Consider the following 9,546-nt stretch of genomic DNA (forward strand, 5'->3'; position numbering starts at 1 on the left):
GTAGCTGATCTTTTACGCAGCCTTCTCCACTTAACCCCAAACAGACTCTCCTGACTAGAATTTTAACAAGAGTAGTCTTCTTAACTCTGATCAAAAGAGAACGTAGAATCTAGTCACAAAGAACTGCCTCCACTGTATGTCCTTGAGTGTGGCCAAGTGTTCATAACTCCCCTCACCACGCACACATGATCACAACTGTTTCCCCCAGGAAGCGATACGAGAAATAGATCTCCATGCACATAAAAGTAAGTTAACACGATAAATATTGTCCAAACTTTTAAAAGAGTGAAATAATTTATTTTGAAGCAAAGGCCTATAGCTACTCTTAGAAACTGTATAATAGTGTCAAATGCTTCCAAAATTATTTTTATCTTTTTATAAAGATTTATTTGAGACAGAGTGCACACATGCATGGAGGGGGAGGGGTACAGAGAGAGGGAGTGAGAGAATCTCAAGCAGACTCCAGGTTGAGCATGGAGCCTGACATGGGGCTCAGTGTTATGACCCTGAAATCATGGCCCTCGCCCAAACCAAGAGTTGGATGCTTAACCCACTGTGCCACCCACGTGCCCCCTTTTAAAATAATTTAAACTAAATAAAGACCAAAGGAAAACACCATTATCTTTAAAACAGTGGTCAATAAACTAATTTTTCCAGTGGGAGTGGTAGGGCAATATCTTGGAATTATATCACACTGAACTGAATAAAAACCATCAAAAACAAGGCTATTCCTACTTTTCACTATCAAAACAATTGATTTGACTTAAGGTGACTCGGAATACTTGATAGTAATTATTTCACACTTCTTAGTCACAACTATTGATAGGAACTGGTTGTTTTTCCCACGTTAAAATAGTGTTCCTGACCTCTTATCAGTACACATAGAATATAGGAGTTATTTTTTAACCACCAATGATAGCTTTGACCTCATTTTAGAACACCTCACTTCATTTATCCTTAATAAGGGCCTAGATGAATGACTACAATTCAAGGCAAAATCTTGGCTGGAAACTGAAGAGCCAAAATAGCAAAGATGTTTCGTTCTCATACCAAACATATCTGGCAGATAGTAGCTCTCTGGAGCACTGTGCTGAAAAAAAAAATTGCAAGTCCAAGTTCAACTCAGTAGGAAAATGTTACAGTAGAATCTTGAATGAGAGCAAGAAGCAGGGAGTAAACTGAATACATGCTGGTTACGCTGGATTTCATTAATATTTATTCAGCACCTACTATGTGTAGGACTCTGACATCACTGCAGGAGATACAGAGATACGGCAGTTACCACCTTTGATCTCAAGAAAGGCAGCCGGGTGAGGGAGGAAGAAGAGGTAAAACAAACCAAATGCGCTGAACGATAAAAGTAACGTGAGGAATACAGACAAAGTTCTAATCAGGAGTTTAGGGGAGAGAATTGTAGTTCAAAGGATTATCTTAAGATTCATGGAGGAATTCCACAAATGTTGTTCCATTAAGAATAAATCTTATACCATTTCCTGGGCATTCAAAAGGCTTGCAAGTTTACCAAATTAATCCAGGTATTAAAATAAAATAAAAATTTGGCAAATAATTATAGTTCAGTGTAATGGAAACTTGCCCAAACTTCCATTTATTTAACTATTCTATGATAGTCTAGATTTGATTTTTCATTTTTTGTTTTTGATTCCTCAACCATGTTTTCTTTCCTCCTCCCTCTAAACTGCCAAACTTCCATCAGATGACAAAGGGTTAAGGATTCAATTGATATTTTGAATCTGTCAAGAACCAGTCACTTGGACTCTTGAGCCTCTTGGTCCTATTTCGAGAGTAGCCTGCCCCATATAAGCCATAATACAGTTTGTAAATTGTCCAACTTAGCTGTTCAGCTGCCGTAGTCTAAAGTTTAAAAATATGTAAGTGGGTCAGTTCTAAAATTAATTCAGCCTAAGTTTGCCTGAAAACACTAAGAATATTACCCATCCCGAGGGCCAAAATATCACCCCCAAGCAGACAGAAACAATCCCTAGAGAACAAGTGCCTGGGATGATGTCTCTGTGACATGCTCACTTTCCTGCCATGCCTGCAGCCCTTGATGGTAACCCGGGGTGCTCTGACCCCGCTAGTCAGACAGGGGAGGTGTTGGCTTTAGCTGATATGCAAGTGCAAGCAGGTTGATCAAACGAAGCAGTTAAATGTCAACAATCATAATTGACATTTATGCAACATGTATAATTTACTAGACATGCATTTAGTCTTCTAATAATTAAAAAAGAGAGGTACTATTACGCCTATTTTACAGATTTAGAAACTGGGTCTGGATAAGAGGTATAGCTGGAACTTGAACACAAGTCTCAAAAGTCTGCCTTTATTCACCACATTATGCTACATTGTGCACGTATTACTTTCCTTTGCATCTACTACTCATCATTTATTAAGCACTGACTATTTGTCAGTCATCTTGCTAGGGATTAGGGATACAATGACAAGGTATCTGTTTTCGGATAACTGATACTGTGATAGAGACACCAGGGACTGAATTATGCCCCCTACAAATTTATATGTTGAAGCCCTAATGCTCAATGTGACTGTGTTTGGAGATAGGGTCTTTAAGGAGGCAATTAAGATTAGTTGAGGTCACAAGAGTGGTCCTAATCCAGTAATACTGGTGTCCTTATAAGAAGAGCAAAGGGCACTAAGAATGCACATGCAGAGAGAAAAGATCCTATGAAAATACAGTGAGAAACAGCCATCTAAAAACCAAAAAGAGGGGTCTCGGTAGACACCAACCCTGCTGACACCTTGATCTTGGACTTCCAGCCTCCATAACTGTGCAAAAATAAATTTCTATTATTTAAGCCACCCAGTCTATAGTATCCTTTTAGGGCAGTTCTAGCAGACTAATTCAGAGACAGGTACATATATCATTGTCTATAAAAGAATTGAAAAGAACTAATAGTGCACAAATATATGGGAGGAATAAATTTTTACTTTAATAAAGATATGAAGATGGGTCACAAAATTTAATTCCTAGAGAATATACAGTTTCTTTATTTTTGTCTATAGCTGATCTGGTTTTCAAGAGGCCCCATCTGTGGTTTATTGGGAGAAGCATTCAGTAATTGTCCAAACCATTTTAATACTTAGGCCAAAATGGCAATTGAAATAACATGTTTGGGTAATATTCAGCAAGTCTGAGAAATGTTTTAGTCTCTCAGATTTCTTACTCTCTGTACCACCTCCCAGGTTCTTCTCCAACATGATGTCTGTGTATAGAGCAGGGGGGGCAGGGTGGGGCATTCCTTTGGTAGGGTTGTCTGACTTCCCCAGCTCCTAGTGGTACTCCTTAATTTCCTAGTTTCTGGATACTCTATGGTCCCCCCATGCTGAAATCTGAGCAAGAAACTGGTGAATCATTCTTTTGACTTCTCCAATGTGCAGATTGCTCCCCTAGCAGGTTCAGCCTCACTTTTGCTCATATTGCTGCTATAAACACTAAGCTGAGTATCCCATTCAGTACCAGCCTAGGTGGTCCACTCATAGAAATACATCACACTGCCAAGTGTTGGCAAGTTGCCAATCAGATTCTTAGCTACCCAGGGGGCCTATAATACACAGGAAAGGGTAAGAGTGAATTGGAAAAATAAAATTTCAGGCAATGCCTTCAAAATTACTCTATTATGGCTGAGCCCCAGGCAGGATGGTACAAGAAAAAGTATGAGAGGCCCTCTACCCAGAGTCTCAATCAGGCAAAGTCTTGCTCGACATAGTGATATCTTTACTCATAGAAGGGATATATCTGTTCATCATATTCTCCCATTCTCTCTTTTCTTGTCACATTTCTTTAGGATTAGAAAGGGGCTTTTTTTCTGCGTCCTCTTCCTATCTAGAAAATGTATGTAAAAATCTATGGACTAGGTCCCTAAGACTGTGCTAACAATAGACATAATGGAATTTGGGAAGTCCAATTCTCAATCACTGAAATCAAGGCTAGTGCCTTGATGTACGTCTACTCTTGAATACTAATTATTACTTCTGTCTTTTTCTTTTCATTCCTTTTGGAAGAAATCTTAACCTACATCGAAGCAGAAAGATCTCTTCAATGGACTAGAACTCACAAAGGCAAAAAGGGTAAGCCACATTAATAATATTCAACATATAGATCCCATTACACATTTGCCTAGTAGCTAAAGGTGAATGATTGATTCTGACTTAAAAATTATGCTTCCCAGAAGAGATAACATTTGAGCTGAATCTAAAAGGAAAAAAGGAATATTTGTTAAAATATTCTTAGGGGTGGCTCAGTTTAAAAATGCATAGCCAGTGGTTCTTTTCTAAAGTGGGTACGTTTTTGTAACACCAGAGAATACAGAGCAACGGCAACAAGATAACTTGAGAATCATGAATCATACTCAATAAATATGGGAAAAAAAAAACCTCTTCCACTAGTTCACACTTAAAATAAAGCTCCTGTTACACGCTAAGAATTGTACCAGGTGTTACCAAAAATGAAAAGATGAACTCCCTTCAGGCAAGCAACACACAAACATATTATTGAAAAAAAGATGTATAAGGGCAAATACATCTTAGAAGAGTTATAACCACTAAGTAGTGTAAAAATAATTTACCAAATGATGGAAGTCAAACATTTCATAGTAAAATCAGGACTAATCCTTATACTAGTGTCCCACCTATCCGGCTGTGTAGACAGTCCCATTGTCAGCATTCCATAAGAAGAAAGATGCTGAAAGATTATGACCAAATATATGTACAGGAAAGTTTGTTGAAAGATTATAGGTAGAAAAGGATATTTTGGCACAATGCTTATTATTGAAATTACGCTTTCAGTGATCACTGAGATTTAATTGAATGTTCGATAGATATTTTGAAGTTTCTAAGAAAGAAGTTACATACTAATTATTCCTTAATTTCATAGCATTTTAGGAGAATTTTACAAAATACGATTCTGAAAATTTAATATATAATCATTCTCCACTCATAGTCTCCTTTCTCTTAACCCCTGGTCTAGTTTTTATTTGAAAGTCATCTTATTGAATACAAAATAATGCAATATAAATGGAAATGAAGCAGATAGTAAAACTACCTTACTTAGTAAGCATGTCATGACTAAATACATAAATTGTATTTGATTAACTGGTAAATAAAGTATTAAAATTATCATCTGTAGATATTTTTAAATTGACATTTTATAAATTCTAACATTACTGCAAATGGTGGACGTAAGATTGAGTTTCAGAAACACATAATGTTTTACTTCCCTTCTGTTCTATTGACCCTGTGATTTTAGGGCAAAATTAGTTATCATATACATAGTCCAACAGTAAATAAAAGTAGAACTTCCTCAGGGCACCTGGGTGGCTCAGTGGTTGAGAGTCCACCTTTGGCTCAGGTCATGACCTCAAGGTTGGGATCAAGTCTCGCATCAGGCTTCCCACAGGGAGCCTGCTTCTCCCCCTGCCTATGTCTTTGCCTCTCTCACTGTGTCTCTCAGGAATAAATAAATAAAATCTCAAAAAAAAAAACATTTAAAGTTTTTCCTTTTAAAACATACTGAATTTGTATCCAGCAAAGTCTTGAATATATTAATGAAGGTAGAGTCCAGAAATGTATACATTAGACATACAATGGTGGCTTCAAAATTCTACATATGTGGGGGCTTAGGGCAGAAATCTAGTTAAGCCAGGGCTCTTGTGTTGAAGCTACATTTACAAAGCAAATACATTGCTCTCTATTTTATAGACTATCCAGAGCAAATACACTGCTCTGTATTTTATGGACTATAAAATAGTTAATAAAATATCAATTTTAAAAAATATCAATATTTTATAAAATGTTATTTGGCCTTTATATAAATGTAAGAAAGTATAGACATTTCACATGAAAAATGATCATTCTTTTTATTTAAGATAGAATTCAAAATATGGTTAAAAATTAACACTTTTCTCTGCCCAAGCCATTGGTGGTTCTGCCACTGTAGACACGTAAAATCATATTTGGATAAATCCTGTATCTTTCTAATGCTAACACTCTTCTAAACTCAAAAGTTGTATATTTACCTTCAATCTCAAAGGCATATTAAGCTTTCTGTGTCCAAATCTATGTTATGTTTATAACTTACTATGCTTTCCTCAAACATTTTTCCCTCCCAGATTTTTTATTTTAGTCGATGGCACCAGCAGCCAGCTAACCATCAGACTGGGTTCATTCTTAATTATTTTCATGGCCTCATCTTCAATTATTAATTCCTTCCATATCCCATATGGAGGCATCAGCGTTCTTTCAATGATTCAGGCCAGAAATGTACAGCAGGCTCATGTCCAATACCCCATCTATCTAGCTAGAGAGAAAATGATAGTAGCAATGTAGATAGTACTTCCTCACCCCTGATGCAATCAATTACCAGGGCCAGTAGATATTACCATCTGAAAAGTGTCTTGAACTTCGGCTTTCAGGTGGTAGAGTGGTAAATCAAGCTGAGCCATATGTGAATTCAAATACTTGGAAGATTCAACTATTCAAGTTCACACAGCTTGAATATTTAATTTCATAGCAGAATAGCATTCAGAAGACAGAATAGCATTCAGAAGGGGAATGCTACCCATGTGACCAAAGTGGAAATACAGCTGGATAAAAAGGTCCTGGGAGTGAATCACAAGGCAAAAGCTCAGTCCCTAAAATTAGGTATAACACTTGAATGAATCAAGAATAGACAACAACGTGAGACCCTGTGCTGTGAGCCTAGGATCCTAAAATTTCCCCCGAGTAGGGACAAGATTAGTTAAAGGATCCGAAGCAGAACTGAACAAGTATATATGCGTATATACATACGTATGTATATATTCACATCCACAGATACATACGTAAAACAAATTCACAATATACAACAATACACAAAATTGCAGAAGCAACCAATTGTTCCTCTTCTTCAATGCATAAGCTCTGAGGTTCAAATTTCTAGGTTCCAATTTGATCTCGACTATATGATGTTGGAAGAGTAACGCTTGTACTGTGAATTTCATTTGTAAAATAAAGATTATGATACCATCTACCCCATGAGATTGTTGAGAGGTTTAAATAACTTCAGGGGAGTAAATATTTTTATTATTTTTTATTATTATTAATTTTTATTATTACTATTTTTACACATCAAAACTTCATGCAGTATAATCTTTACCTAGAACTAATTTCCTTCAGGACATTCCTTCTACTTTTCTCTCATCACTATAGAGATAACACCCTAATCTGCATTTCAAATCCAAAGAAATCACCCATGCCTCACTTATCTTTACTATTTATTTGAATGTTTCCACTTGAATGGACTTTCACATAGTTTATAACTCTGAAACTTAATACGTCATCTTCTTTTAGTTGCTGTACAGCCATAACCTCTGCAATACCTGGGAGTGTTGGCTAAAGACTCCAGAGAGATATCCTCCCCCTTTAAAAAAAAAAAATATTTTCTTTATTTATTCATGAGAGACAGAGAGAGAGAGAGAGAGAGAGAGAGAAAGGTAGAGACACAGGCAGAAGGAGAAGGAGGCCCCATGCAGGAAGCCCAATGTGGGACTCGATCCCGGGACTCTAGGACCATGCCCCCGGCCAAAGGCAGGTGCTCAACTGCTGAGCCACCAGGGATCCCAGATATCCTCCCCCTTATGGTAAGTTAACCCTAGGCTTCTCAACTAGATTGTAAACTCCTTAAGAACTTAGGACAATTCTTATTTTTATTCTTGTGAGGCTGGGCACACTATGAGAGATGAAATTTGTATGTTTGGGTGGGAGAAGAGAGGATGCTTCTCTCACTTTCTCAACTGAGAGCTTTGCCACAGAATGCCCTTTGCATCCTTGAACAAGTCCGCCTACCTAGACTTCGCCTGGGAAGACAAATTACCATGGAATCCCTAAGGGCATTCTCCCTTGGTAAAGCAGGCAAACAAACCCACTATCTAGAGAAAAATATTTGAGAGTTTTAGAAAAAACTTTTAGAGGTTTTTTTCTAAAACTCTCAAATATTTAGAAAAGTTTTACCTACTTTCCTCTGAGGGGTTTGTACCCAGGTAGGTATCAGATTCTGGCACTAACCCTAACTCGACATTCCTGAGGTCAGCCAGCATGCTGGAAATGCCGACAAAGCTGAGAACAGAGTTCTAAACTTCCAGAAGAAAATGAGATTTCCTTCCCTGTAAGTCACTGAGTCCAAGATCTGGAGCAGCCTGGAGGATACTGTGCCGGAAAGAAACGTTACTTGGCCAGAGGAGGGCCAGGCCTGAGCGCAGCACCATGTGGCAACAGGAAGCAGTTCTGGGGTCCTGACCTGGTCCTCCACCCCACACACATACGAGCATATGCATCTAGTGCCCAGCGTGGGTACATGGGGAGGAGGGCTAGGGCCGGCTGTAGAGAGAATGGAAGTATGAGTCGGTATTTAGGAAACTACCATAAACCAGGTGATAGATGAAGACCTCATCTAAGGAGAAGGTGACAGGGCTGATCACGAAGCTGGCAGGTAGAGACTGATTCTGCTGGAAGATTAAGGGATCTGGAAACCAAGGATGCTGGAGAAACAATAGTAGAGTCACAAGAGTTGATGGAGGAATCAACCTCCCAAGATAGAGAACTGAAGAGTCAATGGTGATAGAGGGAGATGAAGATGTGGGCTGAGAAGAAACGAGATTTCTAGAAGATTGCCAGTAGGGAACGATACTTTGAGTAAAGCATGGAAGGGCTGGGTGACAAGTGAGTGGGAAGACAGACGGCACAGGGACTGATGTCTGTGTGCTCATTGGAAGAGGCAAGACTGACATTAAACAAAACAATTAAGGAAGCAATGTCAGTGTTTTATCTTTCCTTCTGGAATGTTTCCTTCCTTTTATCCCCATGAGCTTGTCCAGTGCCTTTGGCTATTTCTTCTGTTTGAAGGATCTTCTGCCCAGATATCTGATGGCTCATTCCCCAGCTTCCTCCTGAGCACATATCAACATTTAACACGCTACACATCCTTTTCACTTCTCACTGTTTATTGTCTGTGTTTCCCATTAGAATTTAAGGTCCTTGAGGACAGGGATTTTTGTCTTTTTATTAACTCTCTAGCCCCAGTACCAAGAACAGTGCCTGTTGCATTATTATATGGGCTCCATAAATATTTGTTGAATGAATAATCAATTTTTAGATGGGGCTTGTGTTGTCACAATGGCTGGCCTCCTTCACTAAGGGATCTGCATGTTCACAAGCCACCACCAGGGAATTGCTGCCAGTAACTATTGTCTTAAATGATTCTTGAGTCACCTTCCCAGTCTGTTGAAAATTATGTCCCATTTTCCATCTTCTTGGAGTTTTTCCAGATAATTGGGAATTATTTTTGAGAAAATTATCTAAGTGAATGTAAATGGTTAAAATTAATGTATGGTGCAATCCATATACTCTTTGCCATTGCAGAGGTCCTCAGTGACTCCTCTCAAAGAGCCAGTAATGTGAAAATTTCAGGAAATGTGACAGCCCTTTGGGAGAAAATTTGAGGGCACAGGAGTATAAAGGATCCCATGTAGAAAGCTG

The sequence above is a fragment of the Vulpes vulpes genome, chromosome 7 (assembly GCF_048418805.1).
Source record: "Vulpes vulpes isolate BD-2025 chromosome 7, VulVul3, whole genome shotgun sequence".
Lineage (NCBI taxonomy): Eukaryota > Metazoa > Chordata > Mammalia > Carnivora > Canidae > Vulpes > Vulpes vulpes.